Source organism: Eucyclogobius newberryi, unplaced genomic scaffold (genome assembly GCF_026437365.1).
Source record: "Eucyclogobius newberryi isolate DKJ021-1_F unplaced genomic scaffold, fEucNew1.0.hap1 SCAF_15, whole genome shotgun sequence".
NCBI lineage: Eukaryota > Metazoa > Chordata > Actinopteri > Gobiiformes > Gobiidae > Eucyclogobius > Eucyclogobius newberryi.
Genome location: NW_027315779.1, coordinates 25,122,877 through 25,143,133, shown reverse-complemented (window position 1 = coordinate 25,143,133; position 20,257 = coordinate 25,122,877). Strand labels below are relative to the sequence as shown.

Here is a 20,257-nt window from a genome sequence, read left to right as displayed (position 1 = left end):
GATTATGGTCCACAGTAGTGATGCAGGGGTCAGGTCGGGCCAAGAAAGTCTCATTTCAATGTGGCAGGTTCTAAACTGCAGACCATCGTATATCACATGTCCACACTCCACGTGGGTCTTTGCGTTCTAGATTCACTTCCTCATTAGACTCAGTTCTCTGTGAATATGAGTTTGATTTTAATAAAACACAGTATTTTGTAGTCTGAAATACAGTGACCACTGTCCACTGACATCTTCCTCTACAGTGTGTCAAATGCTTGCAATTCCTGCTGGAGTGCCCCCTGGTGGCCCGTTAGCCAGTAAAAATCTATAAATGAACCGCACCGGAAACAAGTAGAGGCTTAAAGTCTGAAAAGTACGATACATGCTTATTTTCTAGTAAGATATGCAATAAAAATCCTGTTATAAAATTATCAGAAATGAAAATAGTAGCAGTTGAATTCACATTTGTCAGGGTGAAGTAATTACTATTAGCTTTACAAGAAACATTGAATGTAGAAAACATTTATCCCTTTTGTTCAGAATACAATAGCAGAGTAACGATTCAGGAATCTAATGATTATGTTCAATTCACGATTCATATATGATTCTTAAAATAAATAATTTGATTTTCTTCTAATAACATTTTTGTGTCATTTAATGACAAAAAACAGCCATAATTATCTTTGTCTTTTAATCATTGTTATTGTGAATAACATGTCCGATGCATTGTTACAGCCCTAGAATACAATACATATTTTGAAGAGAAGTGAAAAACATTTTTTCATTTTTCATTTAATTTGTTATTTTATGAGTGCATTTTGTACATTTACACAGTTTGTTCAAATGCATAGTGCCACAATCTCTTTCATCTCCATCTTTTTCCATTACAAAGTAGTAATTTTCTCATTTTTATGATTCAGTGACAGGAGAGCGAGGCGTCACATTGTGCACAACCTTGGTCATTCAGACTAGTGTACTATGGAGCATCAGTCATGGTCCACTTAGTGTCACTCCTCTCACTCTTAGTCACCTGATTATGTGTGGCTAGACGGTGTACTGGAAACCCAGAGGCCTGTCAAAAATGAGCTATGACCATTATAAATAATACAACTCTCTTTTAAAATGCCAGTCTAAATATAAGAAAATAATTTAGGTGCATTGTGAAAGTATTTGGGTTTGCAAAAGTTTTAAAAATCCTTTCCTGACCAGTTCTAGAATGATCTTGAGATTTATCAGAACTTTAGTACACAACCACATTTAATAAAGAAATAACTAGTATTTGTTTTTTAAAATGTCAGCCCATTGTCTAAAACTTTGACTGAAAAAACCCCCCCAAAAAACGTTGTATTCATTGTGATATCAAAATTTGTATCGAGAATTGAGCATATTCCTTAGTATCAGAATCGAATCACGTTTGAAATGTTAGTATCATGACAACACTAAAGTAGAGGTTGTAAAAGTTCTAAATTGTGGATTGCATATATAAATGGAGCGATGATACTGGAACATTTTGTCTTTCCATGTCTCCCAATACTGATCAATTCACCCTTTTCACCAGCTTCTTCCAAGTTAATTGACATTTTGCAAAAGCAGCAACTAAAAAAATATGAATACATTAATACACATATTTCCCACTCATCAAACCATGTCACTGATCTACCTGTTGCGGTTTAATATTGTCTTACAATAAAGAGCTACAGCAATCGCAACGGCCCAAAACAAGTACGGATGGAAATCTGGTGTCCATTTACATAAGCTATTTGTCAGGCGGAGGGAAGATAAATGAGCTGCTCATTATTGATAACAATCAATGATTAAAATTCCCTCTAAGTGTATCCAAGCACTGAAGTTGTGAGCGGGGCCGAGCAGATCGTCTGTCTTATCACACATGTCGCTTGTACTGGTAATTGATTGTATAACTCTAAGCTAACTTTGATGAGGAAACACAAACACAAAAGTTTCTTGAAGGACATAGGTCTAATCAGGCATCAGTCTGCTCAAAGTAACTGACCTTCTTTAGGCCGCAGTTATTTTATTACTTGGTTTACGGATCTTTAAATGAAATATATTGCACATGCGGACGAAATATAAATATATTTCAATTTCAAAAGATGTTTTCTTCCGGGTTTGCGGGACGCGGCGCGCGTTTTAGACAGACAGAACTGACGCTTAAGTGTGCACCCTCCCCCACCCACCCAGTCACGGCAAAACGCACTCAAGAAAATGTGATAAACGGGTTTAAAATGTGTATTCGCGATATAAAGGCGCACAGCAGACAGAGAGACGGGCACGCGCACTCTCGCTGGGGCCGCGCGCAGGGACAGACCCGCTCCGTCACAACAATGCTTTCCAAAATAAAGGACTCGAGAGTTTGGCGAGAAATTGCTTCACGTGCTCTTATCTTTTGACTTAATACCACTTTTTACATTTAATTTAATGCTATTTTGCGTTTTCTGCGGTACTTAGTAAAAAAAAAAAAAAAAGGTATAATAATTTATTTTATTTATATTGTAGAAATCAATTATCTAAGTGCGGCGGATCCGTAAACCAAGTAATAAAATAACTAAGGCCTTACCCACTTTGATTTTGGCAGTGTTTGAACAAAGGGGTCATCTACACTCAAAATGAACCTTTTTACTTGGTAGCACATGCACACCTAATTTTCTAACGTTAAGAGCGCAAACTACAATTTAAAGCTTTCACCACGACATAAAGACTGATCCTGGCACTTTTCTCTCTATACCTGAAGTGTCTGTAGTAGAAATGACTTCCCATCACATATGTGCAATCAAATAAAATGAGGTAATAGAACATGAAGTAATTCATGTGTTCCGTTACAACCCAAAGACAATTGCTAATCCACCAGCTAAGTTCTCCTGATCCTTTTCTGTTTGTGCTTCATCACAGTCACTCTTTGCTCATGAAAAGTTGATCCAGTGCCAAAATGTGATGGTACGTATTACTTAATAGGGGACAGAAAATTACCAGCTAAAACGTTGATTCTCACTCTAATGATAAGATTTTACAACGGGTAATTAACCTGTAAACGAGGATCAGTTTATACACCTAGTTATACTAAATTTAGAAGCAAGATTTTTCCTTTTTAAAATGTCTTCTTTTGGAAAAATAATTACATCCGCGGGAGGTTCTGTCCTGCACTTGTCTAACGCAGCTTAACCTGAATAATGAGCTAAAAATGAGCAATTGCTGTGCGGAGAGGAAGAGACCAATAATGAGACAACAGAAGACAGGGCTGCCACAAAAGAAGGTACAAAATAATGATTCTTGATTCTTGACGTTGATGGTGTCCCATAACTGTTTCAAGAAACTTCTGTCAAGTGACGGCTAGGGATGTCACAATATCAAATTTTAGTGTTATAATTATTGTGAGAAAAAACATCATAATTTAAAGATTATTTAGACTGTGACCAAACAACTGTGAAATCTTCTTTCATTCCGTGGTCATGTTATTGCAAGTTATTATTATTATTATTATTAAGTTTGTGACCGGCTTTACGAAATGTTGTAAAATTTGACCAGAGATTGAACTAAAATAACTTAATTTTGATTCTGTCACGATTATTATTTTTTGGTTCGTACGATTATATTGTGACTTGAATGATCATGATTATTGATTAACCTAATAATCATGACATCCCTTGTAACTGTTGTAATTTTCATCTTAAATGTTGCTTTATGTAACGTTTTGCTACCTGAGTCTGACCCACTGGCCTCCATCGCACCTTGAGTCAAACTCAGACCGTACCATGCAGACCTGTTCCATCAGATACGTTTATTGCTTTCACGTGTGTGAAAGTTCATCGATCATTTAGAATCAAATATAACATTTCTCACCTCAGATAAACATGTTTTGTGCTTCGCTCATTGAATCTGCAGAAATCTTCTATGTTTTTCTGTCCTTTATATATTTTTGGTCTTTTTCCTGACCATGCATGTCCCTGATAGGCCAATCCACCTGTGTATCACACCCATCTGAACTCACAGAGATAAGCACAGTGACTGATACTGATCAGTATAAAAAAATACAGAGCTATCAGACTGGGTTTTCCAGGCAACCAGCCTGTGCCATCACCAACAGTGGAGGAAGAGTGAGGAGAGCAGAGACACTTTGGTCCTGAGGGCTGTTACTCTCCTCACACAGCCTTGACAGTGGATCTCCTGGCCTTAACAGGCTGAGAAATAGATTTTCAAAGTTAGGGGCCTGGGGGGCGCGCGCGCGCGGCATCGCGGCGTCATGAGAACAAGATAAATGTGTTGTTTTAAACCTGGTTATTAGCATGTAAAACAATTTAAAGTAGTTTTATCTGTTATTTGATATTAAGAGCACAAATACTGAATCATATAAACCAGAGATCATGATCTTTAAAACTGTTTAATTCAATATAATAATGTTTCTTATATACAAAATAAATACTGTTTACAGCATTTGACACAAGGAGATCTTGTGGAATATATGAAATCAAGTCCTACAAAATAAACTAATCATATATACATTGCCCCGAAAATTAGACCGGCCATTTCCGAGGACACATGAATGCAACACGAACGCAGTGGCAAATCAGGTGCCCGCTTTCATCGATATTACATCACGGAGACCGCTCGGCCAATGAGAAGCGAGAAGACGTGCGAAGTGGGCACGTCTGTCAAAACAAAACTTAAGCGATGAAAATGCCCCGAATATGGCCAAATTACTAGTTAAATCTTGATTTTTTTCGAGGAGGGGCACGGCGGGCCCCCTCCTATTTCAAACCGCGGGCCCGCCGGAGATTCAACTGCTTGCGGGCCCCGGGCCCCCGTCTATTTCGCAGCCTGCTTATACCCGAATAGTCGTCTTATCAAGCTGCAATGAGACCTTTGTTGAGCTATTTTATTCTATTATCATTGTCATTGAATTGCTCAATGTGCCTGAATTGTCCCTCTGAGACAAATAAAGTTATATTAATTGACTGATAGATGCAAAAGCAAATAACATCCCCATAGACACAGAAAAGTTACATGTCTCTTGATTACATTTGAAAAGACCAGCTAAAGCCTAAGCTAAGAAAACAAAATGCTTTCTTTCTATCAAGCCAAGATGATGATTGTGATAACTATACATTTCAAATTCAAAAGTTAAGCAGAAATTCCTGCACTTAATAAAATAGTCATCCTCCCAGATGTCTTATAATATCTATAACTAATACAAAGACTGTAGTGCCTTACAATAACTAACTATTTTGTGAATCAAACACAACACTATTTCTATCATGAAAACAGTTTAGCACACTCTTATGACACCAAGCAAACTGGAAATATAGTTAACAATGAACCATGCATTACTCCAACAAATCCCTTGCAATGACCAAGTGAAGCGATGAGGCTGCGAAATTATGAAAAGCCGGGGTAAAAATTGGGAAACATAGAAAAGTGGTTGACAGGTGACTTCTATTTTTAACACCGGGAGGAGGTGAAAGACGGATGAACGACAACTTTGGGGTGTTTAAGGCAAGTTGTGATCGTTTCTCTTGGGTCTTTCCAGCATGACGTTCTCCTGGCTGACAGGTGGGTGTCAGCAGGCGAGATGAGACACAACCCCCCCTGACTAGCGCCCGCCGACACTTTTATTAAATGGAATGGGTAAAGTTGTTTAGTGGATGAAAGCGGAGGAAGGAGGAGCGTGACTGGGGGAGGAAACTCGAGAGAGCGATTACAGATCGGAGGAGGCCGTTCCCGGAGGATGTGTGGTAAAATGAGATGGAACATGCGAGATAGCAGAAGTAGAGATGTATGGATCTGTGATTAAAGCGGTCCCGTTGAGGGAGTTAGCCGGGCGACTGTTGGAGAAATGGAAGCGTATTTGAGGAGGAGGCAAACAAGATGAAACCATGCAGCGTTCAAATGAGGATTTTCATTCCAGGTGACATTGAGATGAAGTTATTTAATAAGGCCCACATGTTTACAGTTGCATGCTTTACATTCACCAACTGACGGGATCCCTCATGGCACTGTGTAGCCACAAATGTCTCTTCCATTTTAGAAGAATACACTTTCACTTTAACTCAACCTATGACTCAGACATACTAGAGGCAGTAAGATGAAATATAAATATCTCTATAGGGTTTGGACTATAATGTCAGTATTATCTTTATCTAATTGTGTGTCGTATGCTGAGCGTTTTTTGGAAGAAATTAAAGTGTTTTGAATTTGAACAAACACATTTTAGATTCAAAGTAATTACCATGTTGTTTGGGATTAAATAAGTGTATTTCAACAGATCGGTAGGAACAAATAAATAAGGTGCAAAGCTTAAAATGTGATGTTTTAATAAGCACATTAAAAGGACTTGCTGGTAGCTATGTCATCTGTTCGGTGAGTCATATTCTTATACTGTACCTGAAAATGGCAGCAGCCAGATTGTTGTAATTTTTTTACAGCCATTCATCTCGCCAAACTTTTTGTGCCCTAGGGATTAATATAAATTGAGTTCTTTTACAATAGGGATTACAAAAAGAGCACACACAAGTCAATTGACCTAATGTACTAGTCCTACTAGGCACAGAGACACATAGACAATCCAATGGGTGTCACACTTTGCCTAATTACTCTTAATGTGTTGGGTTAATGGCCTCTCACGGATGGCTGGCCTTAGGAAATCTGCAAATGTAATGGCCAGTCACTAATGACCGCTTCCAAAACATCAATGATACTCCAAGGCTTTTTATCAGCCTTTTGTTTAAAAATGCATTAAATTCTGGCGCAATTTAGCCCAAGCTGTCTTATTCCACAACAAAACAACCCGGTCGCTTTGTGGATCAGCGGTGAGCATTGCTAAATTGCCACTTCAAGAAACTGGAGTCAGCAATAAGCTAAACAGCCATCGGTCTTAATCCGGAAAGACCCTGTTTAGCATGCGCTTGGGAGAGACTTCCACCTCTTCAAACACATGTGTGGTGGAGATTATGGAGGCTTTCACAGAGCTTCTTGGGCTAGTTCGCCAGTATATAGAGATACATGGAGTTTCAAGGACGACTAATACGTATTTATGACAGCGAGGGGCACTGCAAAGGCGGGCGTGACATTTGGAAACAGGCTAGCATTTAGCATAGCGTTCAGTCAAAGTCTTCCTGGACATACAAAGAACATTTGCGCCATTGTTCTTAATGGAGGAGACAGAAAATAGAGCTGACGTCAGGAAGCTGAGCTGGACCTTTGACCGCCTCGCAGATCCTTGGTGACTTTTAGAGGGAACAATGGTTGTACATGGGGACAGCTGGACCGGCGTGTAAGGCATTGTAAGGGACAGAAATATGGACAGAATTATGACACCGGTTGTGCCAATGGAATAATCTAGGTCTAGTTCCATTATTTCTCTTCATAGCCTTTTTACAGATAGAAAACAACATCTTTAAATTCATATAAAGGCATTGGTCATACAGTATGGTTCCAAGACCTTCAATCAAACCATGTATATAACATTGGATACATGTGATGAAAACCTTAAATATGACTAGAGTGTGAAATGTTATCAGTGAGTGGTTGGCGAGTGAGTTAACCAAATGTACATTGACATTACAAGCGATTTAGACTTCATTTAGATACATAAACAAGCTTATTAGTATTTTTTTAATGTAGTAGATGGTGAAAAGGAGTAAGACACATTTTTCTTGTTGTGAACACTTAATGTACTGATGGTGAAGACTCCTTTGACCTGAAACTCTTATTATAACAGTGCAGCAGAGTTCTACATGTGTGTAGTGTAAAGACCACATTAGTGCTGCATTATCTGCCCAATCTCCTCTGGGTAATGGAGTGAATTGGGCAAAAGAGAGTGGTGGAGAGCTGACAATGTGGGAGATATTTTCAATAAATCGTAATTACATGTGGTGCAATGGTGTAAGGCCCAGGGAGGAGGCCCGAGGTGACTGTTCCCCACAGCCATTATCGCTGATAATGACATCAAGCCGCTCGCTCTCCAGTCTCGTTGTGTGTGACAGAATAACAGATAAGAGCACGCAATTATATACAGCACCCAGCCAGGAGGTAGGAATCATTTGAAAGTCTCAAGTAAACAAAGTAAACTGACTGGAGGGGAGATGACGGGCTGAGCAAAACTGCCTGAATATGGTCAATAAAATGGAGTAAAAAAAGTCTGATCATTTTCAAGAGGTATCACCGAAGCAAGAACCTTTGTTTTACTGACACCGGCAATAAAACATGTACACTTTAGACAATAGAAGAACATTGCATATAATACAAATAGCTCATTGTCAGGAATCAGATTACAATTCAATCTACAACCTTCTTTTTTAAATGCCACCGGAGAACCGGTCAGGAAAAGTGGGCTTTCCCCGGAAGAGCTGGTCAGGAGCACCAAGCTGGGGTATTTGAGTAGCCAGTCGGTCAAGATTTAGGTAAGAAACATTTTGGTTGTTGTTGTTGTTGTTGTTGTTGTTGGTGTTTTATGGCGGTTGGCATCCGAGTGTTGCATTACAGCCAGACTTTATTCCTCAGACTTTGTCGTAGTCCTTAAAAGTTCTTCTTCCATTGCTTTGGTGTTACAAAGCCCATGAGGTCTTGGTGTTTATATACCTGCATTAAATATTCTGCAATATACTAATTCCACATTGATTGCATGGCCAATTTCAAGGTCAGGTTTGGGCAAAGAATCCTTAAAGATCCCTGGATGCAGACAGAGACCTGAATTCCCAATCAATACTAATCATTTTCTCCAAGGCCAATTGCTGTCCATTCTGGTCCATTTGATTGGAATCTGACTAATTGACTAGGTGATCTTTCTAACAGACAATCCAGCTGAAACAAAACCGGCAAGAACCTAACCTTCTCAATAAATGACACGTATTGAATTGAAATGGTATGAAACTTGTATGATGGACACAACAGGATTCAACCAACAACATTGTTTCAAAACCCTGACAAGCATGGAAAAAAACATCTGTGATCAAGCCATATCTAGAGGGTAAACAGGAAAAATTACCCATGGATTTTTTTTTTCTCCAGCATAGATTATCTGTTCAGGAACACAAGATACATCGAGTCATGCTGAGAAATATATTCGCTGGAGGACATATGCACAGAGAAAAAACACACACCTTGTGCCCATTCCGACAGACAAAGCCCTTCGCTCTAACCTCGCAGACACTGACACTGACGCTGATGAGATGCTGGAGCTCTGAGCCCCGGGAGATATGGGATGAAGGGGAGCACAGGGAGGAGGATGGATGACCAGATGATGAAGATATTCGGGGGAGGAGCTGGGTTTGTTATTTCAGTGATAACGCTGATAAAAGGAGGTGGAAGGAAGGAAGGAAGGAAGTGAAAATGGCATTTTAGGGGCTTTTAAGTATGTCACAAAAGCATTCTAGGAGTGCCCGGACGTTAGTTACAGTCACTCAGTTCAAGAGTAGACCTTTGATGGAACTATTTGGATTATTCTAGCACTTTATGTTTTTCCACCATTGTTCACTGTTGTCTGATCTCTAAAGTTTTCAGTTAAACAGTGATTTGGAATACTTAATAAATAGGGCTTTTGTCAATTTATATAATGACGATTCCTCCAAAGATGTCCCAAATAGAGTGAAGCAAAGCACGTCTTGTTTCATGTTAAAGCAATAACCGCGATTAAAGTCGAGGGAAAACGAATCAAGACCACATGCTGAAGAGCCCGTTTAATCTATTAAGAGTCCAGAACAAAAAGCTATTAATGAAATGAAGTGTGGTGCAGGTGGAAACAGAACAGGGGCCAGCGATGAGCAGGGGGATCATGCCCCCTGGAACATCACAGACTGAGAGGAATAAAGAGATCGATAGAGCGGTGAGTTTTCCATGCCGCTGGACACACGGCTTTAAAGACCCACGGGGGGAGTGGATTTATAAAACCTGGACTTTTGAGTTGAATCCAGCCCTCCGATCACGCAAGGTGGGTAAGCTAAGAAGGTGCTGAAGCCACCACTATGGATGGAATGTTCAGGTTGATAAGCTCGGGCAGGTGTGGTTTTCTACAGAATGAATACATAATGTGGTTGGCTTGCTAAAATAGGCTACGAAATGATCTTGGAATACAGAAAAAGCAGAGGCATATTCAGTCCTCTAGAAACAGCACACATGGGTCGTCTCTAGATGCTGTCTCGTCTCCCGCTGTGTGCAGAACATACGTGACAATTAAGTCTGCGCTAATGTGATGGGAGAGGGGGAAGGAGACGTATCAGCTCGGCGGTTAAAACTCTAATGGCTGACATAGAAATGACTGGAGTTCTTTGCAGTTGTGGCAAATAAAACCTTGATATTTCCATGACGTGTCCATAGTCTAAGGAAAACCTGGAGAGAGTCATTTACATGCAGCATCAGACACCATAGCCCCGCTCGTCCTCTGGAAGAACAGCCGACCTACAGTACTCGCACTCAGCACAAGGGCTTTGGAACTATGCAAAAAGTGGACTTGACTGTGTACTCTGCAACTGAGCAGGCTGAGGTCTGTGTGAATTGGAATGCACTGTCTATAAAAGGCTTTAGAAAGGAATATTTAGAAACCACAAACAAAAAAAATTCAAAAAGAAAATTTGCATCCACAATGTTTGGAAAGTTAAATTCAGGATTTGAATTGATATAGGGGAGACCACTATCTGGATGTCCAAGTAATTAGAAAGTAAGTGAGTACCATTTAATTACCACTTAACACAGTTACAATACAATACAATATCTCATCTCATTCACAATGTATTGTCTATAACTTTCCGACCAACTCAATTTGTTTTTAGATGATTTGAATTTTGCTCTGAATGGATGATACTTTGAGTCACCCTAAAACATTATTAACCTAATGTTCAGTTGTACATTAATTGCCTGTTAAAAATAGACATGTATTTGACTTCTTCTTGATCGGCCCCTGGCCTTCCCAGAGTAAGTGGGCCACCTCAGAGCAAATCTCACTAATCCGTGACACTAAGTTTCACTGTAGAGCGCTTGATCATTACTGAAGCTCCAGCTAATGCACCTCTGCTCCACCTTCGATTCACAAAAATAGAATTTGCTGAGCAATAGTTGTGGAATAAGGCGATGGTACTTTAAAATAATGTTACTTTAACAACAGTAATGTCATTTCAGCGCTCACGTGCAGAGACATACTTCAAACTTACAATCAGAGGAAGATGCCAATTGTAAAACATGCTATTGGAGAAAAGAAAATGTCACAAAGACAGGACCAAAATAATGTTGCCAACAGGGTACTTTAAGACAATAGTTTGTACTTTATTACCATGTGATCTGACACAGCTCAAGATCATTCTTCTTCTTCTGTCATTCTATTCATGCTTCTTTCAGTATCAACAAAATGACAACCCTACTTCCAACTATAATCAATGCAACCTATTGCCTTTCCAGTCTTAATCCAGTTCCAGTCTAATTATCTAGCCGCAAAATGAAACTTCTGTCAAACTTGCCCAAAAATCTTCTCCTTTGTACATCTAACTCGTCTAAATATTCCCTCTTTGCCCTTGAGATCGCTGGCCGCACATCAAGGCAGAATGAGTGAGTGTCAGTTGAGTGTCAGAGCGGGCGGAGACGCTGGTGTCACGATCGCTGTGAGCCTCCTGCTGGCTCCGGAGTCTTCACTCGTTCTGCTCCACTGACACCAACACTGCTCTGATGCCCCAAAGGCTACAGCTTAATAGTGCCACAATAATGACTTTCTCCACCGAGCTGCCTGCCACTGTCGCTGTCCCGCACACAATTACCCCGTCTGGCTTTCATGTGCCGCCTTGCTGTCTGCAATGACACTTAAGTTAACAGAAGAGAAGTGTGAATGGTGGTTTCTCTGACTAAAACGTGTGCAATAGGCTAATTCACCAGCTAAACCAACTTTGAATGAGGAACCAGGATCGTGAGCTGGAGAACGGTTCCCGGGTGCTGCTCCGTGGTCACCCATCGCCATCGTGTAGCATTGAAGGATGAAGTGTGGACGATAACATAAACCTTAACTTTGGAAACATAACATAACAAAGACCCGTAAAATGGAGTCTGGTCCAGCATGGTTCGGCACAGAGGTTCTCCGTTTCCACTGTTGAAAGAGAAAGACTGCGTTTCATGGTTTGGTTCTGGTTTTGCCTCAATTTCAATCTGGATGTAGACTTGGTTTAGCCCTCTTCTAGTTTTTGTTCTGGTCTTTTCCTGGTTATGTTCCGGGGTTACAGTCCAAGTTTAGTCCCAGGTATGACATGATAAGTCAAAAGCATGAACCAAGCCTAGTGATTTCGACCTATACCACAAACAAAACTATTCATTTCATTCAATTTGAGCCATTAGAGAGTACTTATACCTACGAATATGAAGTGCATTTGCGTGTATGTTTGAATATTCTAATATCCATTCACACCACATGCCACGCTTATGCTGTATGTTTTATGAAATACTACAAATGTATCCCTGGCCGCACTCAATGTCATTCCAAATAGCCCCAACAAGCACCCCCCGGCTATAAATAACCACGCGGAACGTTCTGGTGACAAATTGTGGTCAGCGAAGTGTCAGATATAAATTCACTTTTACGGCATTATGATGTCTCCACGCCTGACCGCATTATCACAAATCAAGTTCTGGAAAATACACCCCACCCATTATAAGAAGAGCAATAAGTCTTAACTTTGTCTTGGCCTCCGAAGTGCACAGGTCCAGTCTGTTGCAACATCGCATTATCTGTGCGACAACAGGCCACTTGAGGGGGAACGGCGGGATTATGTCAATGTCCCTGAAGTCGTAAGTCATCCCCCCAACCCCCACCTAAGTAAGAATAATTTAATACAGCCTATCTTGTCTAAGCCATTGCCCTCAATTCCCTTCTGTCTGCCGGTTTATTCACTTTTTTTTAGAGGACAGGTCATAGTGTAAGGCTGCGGTTGTTGTTGACGTCTGCGCGCAACATCTGTCCGCCGTACTGGGAAAAAAGATCATTTCATAGTGAATCATCTCAAATAAGTTGGAAGTATGGCAATGAAGCTAGCTAGAATGTGCTGAACAGGAAAGACAGTGACGGTTTTATTCACATCAGCAGTTGTGCAGAGAAAGGATTGAGGATACTCAGCCAGGATTGGCCTTCTGAGCTGCAGAAATATGCCTCCTGACTATAAACAGTCATTAACAGACGATTTGTCAAAGCCTGGCCAACGTAGCATCATATTACCCCCAAATTAGAATCTGCTGTTGCATCATTCATTTAATGTATCCATATTCTACAGCGTTGTTCTTAGACTGTAGAAATGTTTTCAACCATTCAATGTTTCTTTCATTTATTTATTTATGTGTTCTTGTGTCAATGGCAAGAAGAAACATCAGTCAAACCCAGGGCAAACCTCATCTGGGATTGGAATAATGTTTATGTGGACAATAACTTCCACAACACACACAGCATGTTTAACTGTCCACATGAGATTAAGGATCACAAGTTTACCGCTCTTCAGTCGCTCATAAATGTCAACACATAAAAAAGTAAAGTGTTGCGTCGCTTCTTTTTAAAGGCAACGATAACAGCGAGTGGAGGACCTTGTGGAGGAGAAAGTTGCGACATTCGACGTGCCTGTCCCTTTAAGAGCGTCCCCAGGCAGAAGCAGAGGGTTGGGAATGTCGACCAGTGGCTTTCTCATGACCCCAAAAAGACGTCCTTCTTCCTTTTGCCTCATGAGTTGATACGGGACAACGTAGATAGTCCAGAAAAGGGACAGCTAGCTCCTCTGAACACACGTCCACACTGAAGGTGCTAAAACAAACTGAATTACAGCCTACATTTGTGGAGGTATAAGAGTTTTAATGCTTAGTGACAATAATCCAGAGAGCTTTGATTTGAGGATATTGGTAATAACAACCATTCAAATTGAAATTTCACAATGATCGCAATCTTGGAACCCTATAGACCCTTTACAAAGCTATGTCATCTGTCAATAGAGCTGAATAAAACATTATACACTTAACTAACTAAATATTTACTGACTTTTATAGTTAATAACTAAAGGATATTAACTATAAAAATAAAACAATTGATTTTCCAGGGTAGAAATATCCATTAATTTGCTTTTCTATTTCAAAATATGGAAATATACTATTTTCTTGCTTCAAAATTGTATTTGAACTTAAATGTATGTAATATATCTGTAGATAAATTAAAAAAATATTTTTCATTTTTATATGTGTGGTCTTAATATTTCTGTAAGTAAAACTAATATAAAATATGTACTTTTTAAATAAAAAATGCTGACTGTTTGTCATAATTGCATATCAAATAAATAAATATAGTAAAAACCAAAGTGTTTAAACCAGGCTCTGATATCACGTGTATCCGAGTGGTTTTCACTACCTTGGGTTTCTCATATTTTGTAATATTGTGGAAGTTAATCCCAAATTCTCCATTGAAATCACATTCACTTTTTACTGACTTTTAAATGGTCTATTTTGCATCTGAAATTCTTATGATTTGTTATGCTCTCTATAATCCTGATTACTTTCAAAATCAATCACGTCGAACATCCCTAATTGCGAGTTTAGACAAGCAACGCACACCCATTAATCCAGCTGTGACACCTAAAAGACGAGCCTAAAATAGTAAGGTGCTGCTAAATTGCGAATGTGGGGCAAGAGTTTCAACTTGTCAGACCGTGGACTTCGGAAGGTCAGAGGGATTTTAGAATTCCAGCTAAACCCTCCGCGCTCCACCTTCGTTAATCACAGTGTTAATCCGAGGAGTGTGGCTTTAATTAAGGTAATATAATTGGATGAGGCTGTTTACATGACCCTGGTGTAATAGCACTATTTTAGATTTATGATTGAGATATTAAAAAGGGTAACTGGTGAGGGTCGAGCGCTGGGTTTGACTATTTTTCTAATAAAACGTTGTTAGTAATGTTTTAAAACTCACTGTTTCTGGGTTCAGTGTTGACCCTGCGACGAGTTGGCCACTGTCCAGGGTGTACCCCGCCTAAGGCCCGAAGTCACTGGGATAGGCTCCAGTCACCCGCGACCCCGAAAGGGAACAAGCGGTAGAAAATGGATGGATGGATGTTTCTGGGTAACATCTTAGAAGAGGTCACGCAGTAACACCAGAGAATTACAATTAACGTAAAAACGGGAAAAACGTGTGTTCTATTGATTTATTGAGCAAAGTCACATTCTGTGGGTTATAGTTGAAAACAATGGTCAGTGTTAAGTAAAGTGCAAACAAAGGCACACGGGAAATACTGTCATTCAGTCATTCACAATTCATTCAATCACAAAATGAGGCGTCGAGTGGTGCACAAATGTGTTTTAGACCAAAAGAAGCCCACTTTTACAACAGAGATGATTTTTTTGATGCAATTTAAAAAAAAAAAAATCACATTAAGAAATCACCCTTTCTGTAAAGACATGTCCATTCCCAATTGCACATCATTTGGACTGGAACATATGCGTGCATGTGGCGCAGAGGAAACGTACCCGGCACAATGATGACGCCTTTTCAAACCCACGACAATGACATCTCCCTCTGCCCATCTCTCTAAAGGTTAATCTGTTACTGCTTCTCCTGGTCCACGCACAAAGCACCCGCGGGTGTTACACATAGGATTACACCAGAGAGTGCACTGATGATTGGACGGCAAACAAAAACGGAAAAAAAACAACAACAAAAGTACATGGTTGTATTTCTCTGTCATTATGTATGTAGCCATAAATCCCTCAATCTCCTTTCTCCAAATCAAAATCACACCAATTGCCGTGGACAACGGAGGATTCGAATGACCATAATCCCGGCTCCAATCGGAATAGGGCTGTACCGAACCTCCCTTTGGCATTATTGTAAGAAATGGGCAATTACAGATAAGTCTATAGCAGCGAGTTTGACAAACCGCATTCTATGGCTCTTCTAGGCACCCACAGGAGATGCGCAATATATTTCAGGATTAAGTGTTGTCACGGTAACAATAGGGAGAGGAACCGGAAATAAACCAGTGTTGTCACATTGTCATCCGTGCCTATGTGCAGACATGTCGAACACCGGTTTAATGGGAGCCTATTCTTCGCCATAAAGTGTTAGATAGTTCAGTTATGACTCAAAATATTCATGCAGAACGGGGCTCTGATGAAATTCCAGTTGTTAGAGGAGGAAAATCAGTAGTGGAAGTGCATATTTCCTCTTTGCAATCCCAGTGGAGCCCTTTGAAGCTTGCGTGGGTTGACCTTGTTAAATAAGTAAAGTCCATTGTGGGGACCCACCTGGAAAACAAATGAAGACGCTCTTTGGCCAGATGGCGTGTCCGGGAATAGAAGAGCGATGGTCAGTGTGGAGATAAGAACCTGGGGCCCTATGCGCCGTCGCCTTGGAACAACTGACCCTCGATAAGAGACGCCGAGGAAATACATTCACGTCACATATGGTAGTATTCACCTTATACTGTCTGCAGCACTGGAAATGGAGCGCGGCGAGGTTGTGGGCAGTTTATTGGACAGGGGGAATATTAAAAATAGACCGCTCTGCATGTCAATGAGTGAGGACCCGGAGTCACAGCCAAGTGGCCCCAAACCGCTGCACTCTGCGCTCCATGCCTGATGGAAATGTGTGCTCCGCGTGTGAATCTGGGATGGATGAGCTGGAATATTCAGAATATAATTTCACTTTACTTATAACAGACACGACTGACCTTGACTTCTCCCATGTAGTATGTCATTTAGGATAGTTTTTCACAAAACTAATACACATGCAACTATGCACAAATATTAGTATCATAAAGTCAAAGCTGAAGACAAATGGAGAGATTGGTGCATTTTACTGTTACAATTATTGTGAAGCAGAAACATCACGATTAATTACGACACAATGAAGTCTTGATTTTTATTTTATACCGAGTGACTAATACAATACCATAACGGTTGAAAAAAAAATCAAACTTGTGACATTAATGGGACATGAACGGACAGATAAAAAGTCAGCTCTGCCAAAATGACACTTGGGTTTCACGTAGTAATTAAAATGTACTCCATAATTAGGTGTCGCCAATTACAAATGTAATCACATTAGCTGATCCAAACACGACTTTACAGAGACAATCTTAATAGGATTGTTCTTTGCTAAGAGACGGTTAAGTTCACCCATAGAAGTATCAGTACCTCACACACAAGTACAAAGATAAAACACAAAAGCAATAATTAGACTGAAGAAATATGTGGGAATAGGCTAAAGGTTTAAGCAGAAATAAGCGTTTCTATCAGAGTTTTAATGTAAGGTTCAGCTGAATTAGTCCTTGTTTTCGATTGATTTGTTGTCTAAGCTCAATCCCTACATTTCTGGTAAAGTTGTAATAGTTTAAAATGCCCATGTTAAGTAATCACACCTTCAATATGCTGCGCGGATGAAAGATCACTTTGATGTAACTGCCAATGTTATTCAAAACCTTGTGAATCTTTTAATCGGTCTCAACTACTTGACCTGCTCAAAGTGTTCCTCTGCTGAGGTTTTAGCCTGCATAACCTGACAAAACTGACACACACTGAAGCAAACCGGGATAAATGATTGATCAAAAATGAATCGAAATGGCAATAATGAGTCAGGTCGATCTACAGATCAGACAGGCTGCTGTTACTCTCTATCTGTTAGACCTGTTTTTATTTTCTAAACAGATGGAAAAAAAAGACTCAAAGATACTTATCGATACTCAAACAAGTATCAATACAAAACAATTAAAACAATTGACCTTTCCTGGACAGTTTTAAATGATCTTGAGCTTTATTCGAAATGTATAACGAACGTACTGTTATTTTGTGTCATGTTTAATAAATGCCAAGCTGATCATAGACTATTTTACATCTTGATTCAGTTAACATTCCATTAACCGCAAACCCTCATGATTTAAAAAAAAATATATATATATATTAAATGGTATCAAAACTCTCAAAATGACATAATTGTTCAGTCTTAAGACCAAAGTGTGATTTCAGACTGACTCATCATCCGGAGCGTTATCTTGCTTGCCCCAACTCACTTCCTGCCCTTATGAGCAGGTCCAGTTGGGAGTTAAGGAGCTGCGTTACTTCCTGCTGCTGCGAGCCGCTATTCACAAACGCTTCCCTTTGCATCTTGTGTTTCCAGGACACACCTGCTGACTGACTGACGGCAGCTCACCGGGGTCAAGGGCAGCTACTGTTGTTTGTGCTGTCCTATTGTTTGAATCACTGGACCTCTAAAGGTTAGCCATACAAGGGCAAAACAGAAGTAAAGTACAAGTACATTTCAAAGGGCAGTGCAAAGTGCTACACTGAATGGAAAGCAGAATGGCTAATGGTCCAGTAAAAACAATTGCAACATTGTAAAAGCATTTTGAGTCCTCAGATTTTGATGGGAGGAAGAACTGATAATGTTTGTTGAGTTCTAAATCAGATAATATAAGTGAATTTGTAATTCTTAAAGAGCAAAACATACTTTTGAAAAACGTTATTTTACCATTTTATTCAGACTTTAAATACAATAATTCTAATGCAAAAAAAAAAGTACTTAGTTTGATAACAATATTCAACGTACTACGGAAGTTAGCCTGAGCACCAACACAATCCTTGACAGACAATAAGTTCCACACAAACTAAAAAGCCATTTTCAGGCCGCCCAGGGTTGACTTGTGGGTCACGCGAACATTGGACATTTTATACAAATCAATCTTCTCGTTATATATGAGAAAGATCTGTGGCAAAAAGAGGCAAAAGTAGGCGGGGCGGAATAAGGTGAATAATACATCTTTAGTTCAAGTGTCCCATCAAAAAGGCTTCTCAGGTCCAATATTATAAAATAATAACATATTTTGTGTCTGAGGTAGACAGTGTGTTTTAAGAAGGTTAAACGTACCCTTAATAATGCAAACAAATTCAAATCAAAATGTTTCAAAATGTTCGACGACCAAACGGACCCGGATCAGTAGAAAGAGCCAAGTCAGTTCTGAACATGACCTCATTTGAGATCATTTAGAAAACTAAGGGGGTGTAACTAAATGTCCGCTGCCATTGAGTAACATTTGAATGTGAGTAAAAGGTGTGATCAGCATGACAGCCGCCACTTCATGTTACGCTCAAGTTAAATATCAGCTTCTACTCTGACACGCCTTCAGGGACCCTCGTCTAAACGCTGGTGTTGTGGACTGGGAGGTGGAAGTAGCATTATCCAGCTAAATGCTCCTCCCTGGGTGAAACAAGTCGCTGTGAGATTGCCAGTGTCAGCGCAAGTGATTGTTTTGGCAACAGCGCAGAAGAGCACACACACAGTACGGGCAGAACATAGAGCTCCACCCGCTCCAGGTAAAAAAAAGCAGTCACCTGAATAAAGAATGTCTGCCTTAAATGGATAAGTCTTACTTTAGTATGTTCTTGTGAGGTTTGAAGCCTTTGGAAATGTATTAAACAACTTGCTGAAAGGTTAACCATGCAATAAGGACGTTAGTATTCACGCCATTGCTAGTTTTGTTTATTAAAAGAAGAGGTACGAAAGATTAATTAATATAAATGTTTTCCTCACATTGATCAATCTCGATTTTACACGTTACGTTTTTTCTTTATGAATAATAATATAATAAACAAATCGATCTTTGACTTTTAGCGATAAGCTTATAGACAAAACAATTTAACGCTCAAAGATATCTAAATTGTTCCTCAAAACTCTAAAGTCTTTATCAAGAAGAGTATTTAAAAACCTCTCCCACTCCAAATACATCTGTTTTATACATCTGTTTACCCAAATAAATAATTCACAACATGTCAAAAGCAAAGTTCTGCTGTACCATGCCCCCATTTCTAAATCAAAAGCGATGGCAGTGGCAAAAGTAGGCTGCGTGTACAGTACAAACCAGTCAAAGTAGGAGTTTAATACACCGGCTCAACGCTCACTCTCTCTAGCAATGTAGCTGCAGCTCTAAAAGGATTATTCTCCTCTGAAAGACATAATCATGTGTAACACACTTGTTTCAAATCCTGTGAAAAACAAACAGGTGCTTAAATCCACTTCTTCATTCACTCACAGTGTGCAGAAGACTTTTATAACTCCAAAAATGGACCCATAATTACAAAAAGACTACATTTTAAGCCACTTTATCCTGTCTGATTTATGTACTGTCAGACTGCTTTCCACTTTATCCATGAGTTTAAGAATTATGAGAAATTAGGACCGTTGCCATAGTGATTAACCATATAGAACAAAACATTATGTCTTTGTAATTAGAAAAAAAAGTCTTCAAAATGGATACAAGAAGGAAGCTGAAACATATGA

At 39.6% G+C, this 20,257-nt stretch overlaps 1 protein-coding gene across 1 annotated transcript in view; it reads right to left on the bottom strand.

Annotated features, from left to right (window-relative positions):
• The window catches only part of esama (endothelial cell adhesion molecule a), a 79,281-nt gene that overhangs the window by 58,593 nt on the left and 431 nt on the right, over positions 1–20,257 (bottom strand). The gene's annotated exons all lie outside the window — the stretch shown is intronic.